Here is a 14,186-nt window from a genome sequence, read left to right on the forward strand (position 1 = left end):
GCCCTCATGGAGCTTACCTTCTAGCAGGGGCAGAAGAGCAATACGGGCATAGACAAGAATATGTCAGGATACTAAGTGCTGAGGTGAAACATAAACCAGAGTAAGGGGGTAGAGAGCTAGTGTGAGTGAGGGCTTGTGTTGTCTTACACAGGATGGGCAGGGATGGCTACTCTGATAAGGTGACATCGGAGCAGAGACCTGATGGATATGAGGGAGGGAAGAAGAGAGGGAGCAGGCTGACATCCAGGAGAACAGTCCAGGTCAAAAGAACAGCATGTGCAAATGCCCTGAGGCAGAGGAATAATTAATGGTAATAAGGCTAGAACAGAGTGAGTGAGGTGGAGAGTGGTGAGAAATGTAGTCAGAGACATAGCTGGGTGGGAGGAGCGGGACACAGGGCAGGCCACTGTACATTGTTACCTCATCTTGTTCCAAAATGGAAATTAAGGCAGCTCTGGGTATTCTCCATGGACTCAGCTCTATCCTGAAAGCTTAGCAATACACAATGACAAACCTTGGTCCCTCTCTTTGTCTGTCATACAGTCCGATTTCAGAGACGAGACATATTCGTGTAAAACAATAGCATAAACAAGAATATGTCAAGATGCTAAGTGCTGAGGTGACATCAGATGTTAGTACTAACACAGTGTGGCATCCTCAGGCATTTGCAGCCTAGAAGGTCATCTGGGACTGGAGTGGTCACAGAAGTCATCTTGGAGGACTTGATGGTGTGAGCCTGGCATGGCTACAGGGAGAATAGCAGAAAGAGGGCAAGCAGAAGGGGGGACAGTTTGGGCAAAGGATGGCAGGGGATGGGAAGAATCACTTGGAGAATAAATGTGCCATGTTTCAGCAAGAATAGAAAGTGTCTTGTTTATTTCACATGTATTGACTGAGCCAGGCACTGCTCCCCAATTGAGTCACTTACTGACTGGGTGAGTCCCCAAGCCTCTCTGAGTCTTAGGCCAGTCTGGTAACAACACCACCAGTGAAGCTGGTACGCACATGTGACATACTGGGTGCCCTGGGATGGTAGGATGAATGGGTCACAGTGTCTGTCAGCCCAGAAGCTTACAGTTCAGAGAAGGGAAGGTGCTAGACCCGTTAAGTCCAGATAGCGATTCAGACTTGCTGCTAAGACTGGCAGAGGAGAATGGGGTATGTGGAAGGCTAATCGCCCAGAAGACCAGGGCTGAGATCCCCACTCAGGATGGAGTGGCCTGGCCTGCCTCTCCTGCAATAAACTTTTTAAAGCAGGCTAGCCTCTCCAAGAGGCATTAATGGAAACCTCTCAGAACCAATCTCATTCTCCATGCACTGTGGGAGCTGGCTACACAGAGAAAAGGATTATGCATGTAAGATCACTTGTTAATTCACAAACAGGCATTGAACACTCACCTCGCCCTGGGACCTCCTGCAGGGGCTCCTTGGGGGGCCCCAGCCAGCTCTCAAGGAAGATAATGACTAAGCCAAGGGAATAGAGAAGGTGCCCAGACTGATGTCCAGAGAGGAGAGGTCTCCTGGGCAGGGTGGACCGGGAGAAGGCCCAGGATGGGCAGAGCCATCAAGGAAGTGTAGGACTCAGGGGGCCCAGAGGAGGGAGGAAAGTGTGAGAAAGCAGGAAGATGGGGTGTGTGTGTGTCAGGAGGGATGGGAAAGAACAAAGCAAGGATGTGCACAGGGCATCCTGAAGTCTGGGTGATGGGGAACAGGAGCAAAGCAGGTTGTCTAGAGGGAAGGTTTTGGTACAAAGCAGGGAGACAATGTTAGAAGTGTCACTGAGAGCCAGAATGCAGAGTGGAGAATGCTAGGTGAGGGGTCTAGAGGCAACAGAAGGCACTACAGTTGTGGGGGGGTGAGAGGATGTTGGCAGAAGGGCACCGGGCTGCCCCAGGGCGGGTTGAGGAGGCAGGGCCTGGAGTGAGAAGGGGAAGGAGGCTGTCAGGGAATTTGGGAGATCAGTGCCCTGAGGTAGGCTGCTGAAGGTGGGGGAGGGGAAGGCAGCAGGAGGGAGGACGGCAGCAGACTGGAGCAGCTTTGTCCTTTAATTCCCTAAGGGAGGCAGTTATGGTTTCAACAGGTCTCTAGGATTTGCCACTGGAATGCCCCTCAGTGGCAGAAGGCTCCTTGAATTACTGCCACAGGCCCTCTAGGTCTGGGAGTCTCATAAATTCAGGGGTGGGGGGCACCTGTATTTGGACAGAGCAGTCCAGCCCACCCTGAATATTGTCACTGAACTTGCAGAGCAATCAAATCCCAGAGGGAGGGGCTGGAGGGCAAGGTCACCTCCAGCTGGTGCCCCTCTGGCCTCTAACACTTCCTTCACTGTCTCCCTTCCCTCCTTTAACACTTCCTTCACTGTCTCCCTCCCTCCTTTCTTGCTTTCTTGACTCAGGACTCAGAAGTTTCAAGGCCTGGCTCTGTTCCTCACTGGCTGTGTGATCAGGGTCAAGCCCTATAGGGTGTGTTAACATTCTCTTCAGTGCCCTCTTACTTCCCTTGTTTAAACACCTTTTCTCCTCTGACAGGGACCACCATCTGTGCCTGGGCACTCACCCTTACCTCAGAGAAGTCAGACTGTGGTGAAAGGTCAAGGTGAAAGGTGCTAACAGTCATGCTGCTGATGCTTCTGTGGGGTGAGCTAGATTCCAGAGGAGGCTCTGAGGCCCTGGGGGGCAGTCCTTGAAGAGGTTGTCCCAGGGTCTGGAGGAGGCACTTGTGGTGACAGGGGATTTGCGTTTTGCCTCTGCCAGATGAGGGCGTTGTGGCGACTACTCCCGGGCACCAGTCCACAACAAAATCTCTCCAGCTCCCCACCGCTGTCCACACATTTGGCCGCTTCTTGGCTTGGGTCGTCTGTCCCTGCACTGGAGAAATGTTTGTACCGAGTCCCTTCTCGACCTGGGGAGGCTGGTAAAAGTTACTGCCATGAGGGCCCTTGCCACCACGTCCCAAGCACCTTGATTTTCCTCCAAAGGAGGCCAGACCTCACCCTCCAGCTCCATTTCATTCCTCTTAGAACAAAGCCCTGTTTTTGGTAATTAGGTTTGATGGTGTTGACAGTGGGAAGGACACAGAACAGCCAGGCTTAGGAGACTCATGACAATTTCTCCTTAGGGAAGAGAGAAGAAAGCTGGGATGAAAGACAGCCAGGGTTGGGAAAGCTGGAAGGGACCCCCAACTCTGCTGACCACCAAATCTAACCCCCAACTCCACAAATTCTGTGTTTAATGTTCTCACCTACCAAAGAAGCTGCGTGTACTTGCATTTAATTTCTTTTCCCATATTGATCATCAGGGACATTTCTTAGTTTTTGGAACACTGAGACCTGCAGGGTGTTCAACCCTTGTCACCTCGGTTACTCTGGGTGGGCAGTCTTCTAGAGGGTAGATGTGGCCCCTGCCGTTGGGTTTTCTGAAATGACAGAGGGCGACCCCCTGCTCCTCCCCACTTCTACTGCCTTCAGGGACTCAGGGGTCTGGGCCCACTAACCCTGCTATTTCACAGATGGAGAAACAGGTATGACCCACTGGGATCAGAACCCAACACACAGGCACCGGGAAAAGCACCTCTGGTTTTCCGCAGCGGCCTGGCAGTGTTTGGCTTCCACTGACCCACAGATTTTGGCTCCGGGGCAGCCTGGGAGAGAGGAGCCGTGGTCCGGATGGTCCGGACTCCGGGTGCTGAAAAACCAGACACCACGGCCTTTCAGGCGAGTCCGCCGACTCCCGGGCCCCACGGCCTCCGACCGCCCTCTGCTGGCCGAACCTAGCACTACAGCTTCGCTGTGCCTTGGTCTGTAAGCAAACACCCCAGAAATCAACTGGAAGCACCCACCTGCACCCTAGTCCTGCCATGGTACTTTTTAGCTGCGTGATCTTGGGCAAGCGAACCTCTCAGAGCCCTACCTGTGAAGTGCTTACTTTTCAGAGTCGGTATGAGGATTACATGGGAAAACATATGGAAAACACCTGGCACATGGTGGTTTCTTTTAATGGTAGCTGTTATTCAGAGTGCCCATCTCACATGTTGGCTGTGAAAGAGATGAGGACTGAGAAAGCTCCTTATAAAGGTAAAATGATAACCAAATGTTGATGCAAGACAGCTGGTGTGTTATCAATACATCCAAGTTGGTGGGCCCTCTGGGGGCTGTTAGGAGCTGTCCTCCGTTTTAGTATGGACACTGGCCTGTTTTTCCTTTCTTCCTTTTATTTACTGCTTACTCGGTGGGTTGAGGGTGAGGGGAAGGCATGACTCCAGCAGGGCAGGATACGACTGCCTCTCACCACGCAGGGAGGGTTTGAAGACCAGCCTCCCAGCTTTCAGAGAAGGGCAGCTGTCCGTCTCTAATGATTTGGATTTGGTTTGTAATGGACCATCAAGCTATATCGTGAAAGAAAAATGAAGGAGCTTTTTCTGTGAAGGGCCACGAGGGTGTGGGTTGGAACCCCAGGGAAGAATGAGAAGAGAAAGAATAAACAAAGGGGTGCTAGTGGGGTCCTGGATTTAGAGACAGATCTGAGGAAGTGGTTCACAAGGCCCCTTACGGAGTCAGGAAGGATGGTGAGTGGATGGTGAGGAGGACCAGTGAGGAGACTGTTTGCCAGAGTCGTCAGCAGCCAATGCCCAAGGCCCTGCTGTTGGATCACCCAGCCTGCACCCAGGATGGGGTGCTTGCAATGACTCCATTCATTACCTGGACCCCTAGAGCCCTAAAGCAAGCCCTTGGACCCCTGAGCAGTTGTGGAGAGGAGTTTCTTTGGTGGGGAGGGCTCAGAGGAACGCAGGGAACACCCTTACACACAGGTTTTCTGGGGGGTGTTAGTCAAGGGGTTTCCCCTGGGAGGAAAGTTTCATGCCTTCATCTGAACTGCTCCCACCCCAGGGAGGTGCTGGAGGATGAGAAGGGACAGCTAGTTAGATGAGGCTGAGAGGGTGGGCAGGTATTTATGTTAATCTTCAGAGAGAGAAGGGGGAGGCCAAGCCAATTTGCTGCTCTTGACAGTTTGCCTAGTTCTGTCTGGGTGGGCAGACAGGGCCACACCAGAATGGCCTTCTTGTCCCTTCTCTGTGTTCCTCGGGCATTGCTGGCCCAAACAGACTTTTCTTTTATAGAAGGAAATGACTGGTGGATGGCAAAAGACGCTGCAGAGGGAAGGAAGGAAGCACAGGCCTGTTGCCCTGGGAATTAATATGATTTAGGAGATACGCAGGTCACCCTCTCATGACTGAAAGCCATCCTGGAGTGAAGGTTTGCAGCTATTTCTAGGCAAAACTGTATGATGAGATGAAATAGCTCAACTCCTGACCATTAAGTCATGAAGGCCATGGCCATCATAAATCTCAATTTCTGCAGCCCTCTCTGTCTTGCCTAGAAGCACAGACCAGCCAGTGACAGCTGCCTTGGTGGAACCCTTTTCCATTCTGGCAGTGCCTCTGAGGACTGGGCAGGCTTCAGTGCCAAGGACTATGAGGGCACTTCAAAGCCACCCTGCAGCTTAATTGTTTTTCCTAGGTGATCCAGAACTCTTCCTGGTCTGTACCAAATCCTCCACAACTCACACTAGGCAAGCTGGCCCTGCCATTTACATTCTGACCACTTTGGCCAGGTAAATTTACCTTCCCGAATCTTAATTTCCTTATCTTAAAATGCGAGCAATAATAGCTTCCTGGCAAGGTTGTTTGTGAGGGTAAAATGCAATAATAAGCACAGGCTGCATCCTGGTACAAAACATGGCTTGTGTCCTTTTCTTACAAAGCCTGGCTCAAGTTCTGTCCCCTCTTCTTCAAGCATGTTTCCCCAATTGTCTCCCTGGCCAATTCCTACCCATCCACAAGGCCCTCCTCCCCAGAGGGTCTTTGTGAATCACCCAAACATAGCTGATCTTCTGCTTCCTGCTGTGACTGCACTTAGGTTCTTTGGTATGGTGGCTCAAAATTTAGAGACAATGTGACTCTGAAGAGTGGAAATGGCAGTGTTTGCTTTGTGTTTGAGGAACTAGGGAGGGAGATGGATGTTAGAGAGGGTACTGGTTAGGGGCAATTTCAAACTGAGGGATTTGGGATTGGGGAGATGGGATTATTGGAGTTGGGGATATAGCTTCTCTCCCATGCCAACAGATAGGAGGAAGACCCTGCCAGGTCCTTCCCAGACACTAGGCCTGCAATTCCACTTTTGGTCACCAGGTGTCAGTGGGGCAGCTATGCTGAGAGAGGGAGCCTACAAAGCAGAAAGCATTGCTTTAAAAAAAAATTAGCACTTGTTCAATTGCATTTTAATGAGGTTAGAGCTGTAGTTCTTGCTTCTCCTACGCTTCCACACCTTGTGATGATATTCAGTGGTGTCCCACGCCCCCGAGAATCTATTATACATCAGGGATCGCATAGGACTCTGGTGCTGGTTTTTCCTGCAGCCCTTTCTCCTACAGTCAGGAAAGCCAACTGCAATGCCAATGAGTAAGAGTGAAACCACTTGAATCTACCCTGATTTTTTTAAAAAGTTCAATTATTCACAGACTTTGGTACTTTAAAACTAGTAATATAATATCTATGACATACTTCAAGATGGTGTGTTGTGATATTGTGGTTGAAGAGCACTGAGCTAGAAATGCCGAGAAGGTTGCCCTCCTGGGACAAGCAAAAATTCCAGCCAGGGGGCTATTGCTGTCGGGCTTTTCCTATTTTTATAGAGAAGCAGCAGAGTGCAGTGATGAAAAGCATGATTCTAGAGTCAGACTGCCTGGGACCAAAGCCTGTCTCTACTACTTATAAGCTCTGAGAATTTAGGCAAGACTTACCCTGCCTGCCTCAGTTTTCTCATCTATGAAATGGGAGTAATAATAGTCCTATCTCATAGGGTTGTTGGGAGGATTAAATGAGTTAATATAATGTCATGCTGAAACAGTGCCTGGCACATGGCGAGAACTACATGAGCATTGATTAGCTCATATTATTATTTGAAAAGGCCCCAACCTACCCATTTATTGTTCACTTGCATCAGATGCTAGGTTCAGAGCATTGTTCTTTTTTAAGATCAGACATGGAAAGATGGGTGGGAAGAAGTTGATCAAAACAGGCCTCTCATCCAAGCAGACAGGGCTGGCCTCATGCATGGGCAACACATTTAGTTTAATGCTCTGCTGTTGTCACCTTGATATTCTTAATAATGTGTGAAGAAGGGATGCTGCATTTTCATTTTGCCCTGGGCCCACAAATGTAGTAGTTCCCACAAGCAATTTTCTCTGGATGCTGAAGGCCCCTTGTCTTCTTCCTCCTCTGCTCATGCCACTTCCCTTCTCCCATCACCAGTTGCCCCAGACTCAGCCTTTTTCCTCTCCAACATTCTAATGAAAAAGTTCAAGCATACAGCCATGTTGAAAGAATTTTAGAGTGAACACCCATCCAGCTGCCACGCAGATTTCACCATGAACATTTCCTGTACTTGCTTCATCGTATCTACGGTGAAGCTTTTTCCACCGTAACTACGCTCACCCTGGACTCTGTCCTCAGCTAACGGACTCTTGTCTCTTGCTGATAGCTCTGACACTTCCAGCCCTGCTCTTTAGACCAAGAAAGCTCTCCAGGGCTTTGGTGACAGACAGTGACCTGCAGGAAGGCCGCCTGACGATGAGGGGGGATGGTTGCTTGAAGTTCTAAAGAACCTTCTGGGGAAAAGCTGGGAACAACGTTCCACTGCCCTGTGGAATGAAGGTGCAGGACAGATTAGGATGAATTCTAGAAAAGCAAGGAAGGTGTCATTCTGGAATTAGTGGACTGAGATTCATACCTGTGACCATAGTACTTGCTAGTTCCTCATGTAGTTTCTTATGCCTCGTATGGTTTTCCAAGCGTTTATCACAAATGGGGTCTGGTGGGCAGACCCTAACAGCCCTGTGAGGGGGGCAGGAGGGCAGGGAGGGGAGCATTTCGTAGCTTGGGGAAACTGAACCTCAGTTTCCTTCACTTACCTGCCCAAGGTCCCAGGGCTCAAAGAGGCAGACCCAGCAATGACAGCCATGTCCTCGGATCCCAAGAACAGGCCTCTTTCCTTTGATCCCATGGGACAAGGGCAACAGTGTCACATTCCCCTGGGTAATCTGAGGTAACGACCTCCCCAAAAACTTTCTAGGAGAAAAGAGGGTGTCTGGTCTGTGATTTAGCTCTGAGGGTGTGGTTGGGCCAGGAGTGATCACATTTCAAAGGATTAGAACTCATTTTTCTACTTTTCCAGCTTGAGCCCAGAGCTCAGAACTGTATAGGCTTTCCCCTGTCCCTCCCAGCATCCCCACCCCCTCCCAAGTGCTGCAGGCAGGTGACACCTGTATTATTGCTAAGGGTTAAAAAGCCCCCGAATCAATAAAACCCATTAATGAGTGTTGGTACCGTGAAGGCTACAGATAAACCTCTTCTACTCACTGAGTTCAATCCCATAAAACAGCTCTCCCCTTTCGATCCTGGCATTCATTTGATAGAAAATGTGGAGAAATTTTTAAAAGGTGACTTACTAATTGCCTGTAAAATAAAAGGCAGATGGAAGCTTTATTACAGTTGAAGGAAGTCAGGAATATTAAGGTAAAGTGTCAAATAACAATTGATTTTCCTCAGACATAAAGGGGCGATTTATGGCTTCCTAGTTACTACAAATGAGAAATTATTTGAAGTTTTAAAAAGTATGAGGAGAAATAAAGATTAAATAGAAGATGAAATCATAGGGATTTCTCTGGGATGTGACTTCAATGCCCTAGGGGCTAGAATTCATGTGGCCAGGGGCCCAGGCAGCTGGGGCTTGGCATGGCGGCTTCAAGATTTAGATGTGAGGTGATTTAGACTTCGAGGTGTCGCTTGGAGTATTTGCTTTGTTGGAGGAACTAGGAAAGCGAGATGGCGTTAGAGATGGTAACGGTTAGGGGTGATTTCAGATGTAAGGATTTGGGATCAGGGAAGATGGGTTTCTTGGAGTTGGGAATATAGCTTGATTCCCAGCTAGTGGATATCAGGAGTCTAGGAAAGGAAAGGGTGAGTTGGTTTCTCTGGGACCATGAAGACCTTCTTTCAGCCAGGTGGGGCCCATCCGGGTCCCTGGACAGTAGTGATTACACGCCCCCCTCCAGACCACAGCACTACCCACTGTCCTGTGGTGACTTTGCCTGGTCTGGGCTAACCTAGTCACACTGAGAGCCAAAGAGGACTCACTTCTTGGCTGCCAGACCCTGCTCTGGGGCTCGTCTTAGCATGGGGTCCCCGAGAAGCCAACCTGAGACAAGGATTCAAGGGCAAGCTGTTTATTTGAGAGGTGCTCATAGTAAGCTCCAGGAGGAGAGTGAGGAATGAGGCAGGGAAGGCAGTTTGCAAAGGGTGAGTTATTAGACAAGTCACCCTGGGGGGTGACTGGGACTTAATCTCGCTGGGGGACTAAGGGGGACCGTGTGAGAGCCATGCCTCAGGGTTAGCCTGTCTGAAGGATGAGGGAGCTGGGGTATTTAACCACCAACTCCATTCTGTCATTGGTGAGCCTGTTGAGTGGGTGGGGGCATTCATTCTCTGGCCCTCAGGCAGTCAGAAGTTAGGTCCTTTGGGTGCCAAGATGATAGGGCCCTGGGGGATATGGGCAGAGCACCCACAGCCTCTGCTTTATGTATTTACATTAATCCTCATAATTCTTGTCATATGCATAGCAGAGCCCCCCAGTTTATGGGAGAGACCCTGGGGCTTGGAGAGGTTAAATAACTCCCACACTAGGAGGGTTCAGCCAGGGCTGCTGACATCACAGCCCTTTCCACTCCATAATTTGCGTGTCACAAGACACATCTGGAGAGCATGTTAAACTGCAGGTTCCCAGGCCACCCTTAGAGACTCTGCCCTGGCAAGGGGGCATTTATGGGATGATGGGTGTCAGAAATATACACTTTAATAAGCCACCATCTAGGCTAGCCTAGCCACCGTCCAGGCTTCGAGAACAGCTGTAAGGAGGCCAGCCTCTTTCTCACAAGTCTCCACTTTCTCTCCTCCCCTCTGATTGGGTCTGTCCCCCAGATGCTCCTCCTGGGAACACTCTGAGCCACATCTCTGTCCCTGAGGGCCCAGGGATGGAGAGAGAAATCGCCAGAGTGGAGCAGGCCCCCAAAGTGGCATTGAGAAGGGATGGCTTGCTCTTTGGCTCCTGAGGCTATGAGGGCTGGCGGGGATGGTGGCTGAGAATAGGACAGGCTGCAGAGGAAATGTCTTGGACAAAGTCACTGTTTCCTTATCTTCTCCATGGTAAGAAAAATCTTCCAGAGGAGTGGATGGGAGAGGTGAGGTTGTAGTGCTAATCCTTGGGGGGGAATTACTTCCTCTGCCAAGACTGAGGTGGGCTGGGCTGCAGAAAAGCTGCAGAGGAGGGACCAAGAAAATGGGAGAAGACTCCACTGCAGCCAGCACAAACGGGTGAGACAGTCGGGGGAAGAGCAGGCGGGAGGCGATGGCCCCGTGGTTTCTGAACAGGAAGAGCCACTTGACGCCAGGGATCCTCTGTGCTGACCCTTGGGAGTAGGGGTCCCTCACTGGCACTGTCTGCAGACCTGCCAGTGCAGTTTCATGTGTCAAAGCTTCTCTTGAACACTATGTTAGGTTCCTCTTTCGGCTGTAACAAATTACTACAAATTTAGTGGCTTGAAACAACACACATATCTTACAGTTCTGTAAGTAAGTAAGTAAGTAAGCAGTCCCAAATCAAGGTGTCAGCTGGGCTGCGTTTCCTCTGGAGGCTCGAAGGGAGACTGTTTCCTTGCCTTTTCCAGCTTCTAGAGGCCACCGTGGTTCTTAGCTCGTGGCCCCGCGTCATTCTGGCCTCTGTTCCGTCTTCACTTCTGCTTCGCAGACTCTCCTGCCTCCCTCTTTCCTTTCTAAGGACCCCTTTGATTATACTGGACCCATCCAGGATAAGTTCCCCATTTTAGTACCCCTCATGTAATCCTACCTGGAAAGTCTCTTTTGCCATGTAAGATAACGTATTCCCATAGGGCAATTAGGGAATTAGGATGTGGACATCCTTTGGAAGTGGGAATAAGGGCCTGGGGTTCTTGTCTCACATCAGCCATAGCGATTGGGGTAACCGTAAGTAAGGCCATCCCCTCTCTGGGTCTTGGTTTTCCCACATGTGCAGTGAAGATGGGCCCCTCCTGCCCGCCTCTTCAACCCGAGTTTTTCAGTCGAGGAGCATCTGGGGGAAGAGTGTGTGCTGTTCCATTTCAGGGCCTGCCAGAGTCCCACAGTGGGGTGTGTGTGTGTGTGTGTGTGTGTGTGTGTGTTTAATTTTCTACATTTGGATGTGGTCCTAATCCAATAAATGCTTAGGAGATTTCTATAGAATAGATTAATTTTTACTAGAAAAAAATATAATTGGTTGACGTTAAGGCTACTGCCCTGACAAATCTGCCTTGGCCATATATCTGAGAAAGTAAAAGACCTGATGCACTTGCATATAAATATGCCATCCACCCCGCAGTCCCCAGCGGGGCACTCCGGGGAGGTTCCTCTCGGTGATTTATTCTTCATTAATAAGCTCTATGCTATATTAGGATCAGATTTATGACTTTGCCTTTCCAATATTTCTGACATCTCATCTGCAAGGAATTACAAATGAAATCTTGAAACTTTGCCACTTCTCCCTGCTGCTCCCTGGACACTGTGTGGTCAAGAAGAGCTGGCGGGATGAGGAAGCCCTGAGGAGTGGGGCACAGAGGCGTGTTTCCAATGGAAAGGAACTTTGAGCTTGACTTTGGGTGGCCTGAGGTTTGCAGCAAAGTTCGGAATATGGGCAATTCAGATTCGAAGGCTGCAGAGCACAACCACAGCAGCAACAGCAGCTCCAGTAACATTTCTTAGAGGCCTGCCTTGGTGCCAGCACAGTGATTCATTCATTCATTCATGCAATGAATATTTATTGAGCCTTTACTATGCGCCAAGTGCTGTGTGTGTCACTTGGTGATCAGGATACAACAACAAAAAAACCCAAAATAAAGCAAAGCTAAAGATGCTAGCCCTCATGCAGATGATGTTCTAGCAGAGGTAGGGGGGTGTCAAACAAGAAAGCATGAACATCATAAATAAGGAAAATACATACTATATTCGCAGGTGATAGGGTTTTGGCAAGAGAGCAGGGTCAAGGGAGCCGAGTGCAGTCTGGCGTAGGTTTCAATGTTAATTAAGGAAGCCCTTCAACTCATGAACTCAGGGTACTGCAGCTCTTCCCATTTCATAGGTGAGGAAAGAGGCTCAGGGTGGATGAGGAACTATGTAGTGACACGGAGGGACCATTTGCATAGTGCTATCTCAGCCCTTAGTGTCCATTCTTCCTCTTGGCTGGATACTCTCAACCCTGTGGACCTTAAAAATATTGTCACGTGGGTCCCCCTGCAGAGGGTCTGGGTGCAGCCTGGGACTTGGAGTGTTTGATACCCTCCCACTCCCATGATTCTGTTGTGTCTCCAGGGTTGAGAACCACTGGCCCTAGGGCCAAGCTCAGGTATTAAAGGCAGAGAGAGCTGCTTGTGAATTCCAGCACTGCCTCTTGGGCCTCTGTTTTCTCACCTGCAAGATGTGGATAAAAATATTTGGCCCTGTGCTGTGAGGGGATGGCATGAGATTGGTATGTGGCAAGTGCTCAGGCCCCTCGGGCCCTTCCCCCACCTCAGACCCCCACTCCTGGTTGGCCCATCTGACCCCAAAGTGGCTGTGATTACTTCACTCCCATGTGGCAGCCTCTGAGGCCACTTGCTCAGATAAAGAGCTGGTATGTGGCAGATGAAAATGCAGACCTGAGACTTTCAATGCCACCACAGCCAGCTGCCTCTGGAGAATCAGAGATTTCCAACTCCGGAATCGCATAGTCTATGACCTGCAGCGTTAGAGCATTTGGTCTTGTTGGGCACTGCCCAGCTGGAGAATGAGACTTTTCAGCTTTAAGAAGTCCGTGTCATGTAGAAATGTACCCAGAACTGTGTGTATGTTAGGGAGGTTTTCAAATGTGTCCACATCAAATATTTTTCCTCCAAGTACCTCTCTCTATACTCCTGTCATTCATTGTGGACTAAGAACCTGTCCATCACCAGGTCCTGGTGGGGAGGATGAAGGAGTCAAGGTCCCATCATCAGAAGGCCTGAAGATGGGAGCCCTTGGTGCTTGCTCATTAAAGCAGGGCTCTGAGCCTCATTTTGGACCGGATTATTCTTTGTCGTGGGGGGCTGTCCTGTGCATTGTAAGATGTTCAACAGCTTCCCTGGCCTTTGCTCACGAGAGGCAAATACATCCCCTTGTTGTGACAACCAAAGCAATGTCTTCAGACATTGCTAAGCGTCCTCTGCAGTGCAAAATTGCCCCCAGTTGAGAACCACTGCATTAAATGAAAGAAGAAGAAAAAAGACTCCCGTATCCTCTACCCCTGGACTAAATTTCATTGACATTAATCTAAAATGACCAATTCCATTTCCATATTACCGTTATTTTTTTTTACCAGCCGCCATTTTATTTCCTAATAAAGCACAAATCGAATTTAAAGTACAGCTAGATTTCCTTTTGTAAATAATGCCTAATGGATTTAATTTTGCCTGCTGCCTAGAAAGTTCGGGTAGTTCAGACAGAAGTGAAGCACCAATTGGGGGCGCTGCAACTGAGAAGTTCTTCTGACCAGCACTTCCACACCCCCTTGAAAGACATTTATACTCGGGGTTCTCAGCTGGGCTGCAACAGAATCTCCAGGGCCTACAATACAGATTCCCCCCTCCCTCTCCTTGAGGTTCTGGTTCTCTAGGTCTGTGATGAGGCACTGGCGCCTGTCTGTTTTAAAAACATTACAGATAATTTAGATGACTTTCCAAGTCTATAATATTTATAATCTAATATTTCCCCCCATTCTTCCTTTTCCTGGAAATAAAGCCGAGTTCTACTGAGGTGCCATACTACAACTGACCACGAGGTGTCGCTTTTCAGCCACAATTCCCTGCCGGGTGGCCTCTCGGGGGAGGCAGGTGCCTTCCGCAGAGAGAGAGAGACGGCCATAGCTGATGGGCCAAGGCCGGGTCATCCTGGCTCCTTCTCGATGTACAGCCTTTCCACGGATGTGAACTATCCCCTCTCCCTGCCTGCCCCTGCCTCAAACAAAGCTTCTTAGCAGACAAGAGCTCGGAGCTACCAACTGATGCTATTAC

The sequence above is a fragment of the Rhinolophus hipposideros genome (assembly GCF_964194185.1).
Source record: "Rhinolophus hipposideros genome assembly, chromosome: 20".
NCBI classification, from domain to species: domain Eukaryota; kingdom Metazoa; phylum Chordata; class Mammalia; order Chiroptera; family Rhinolophidae; genus Rhinolophus; species Rhinolophus hipposideros.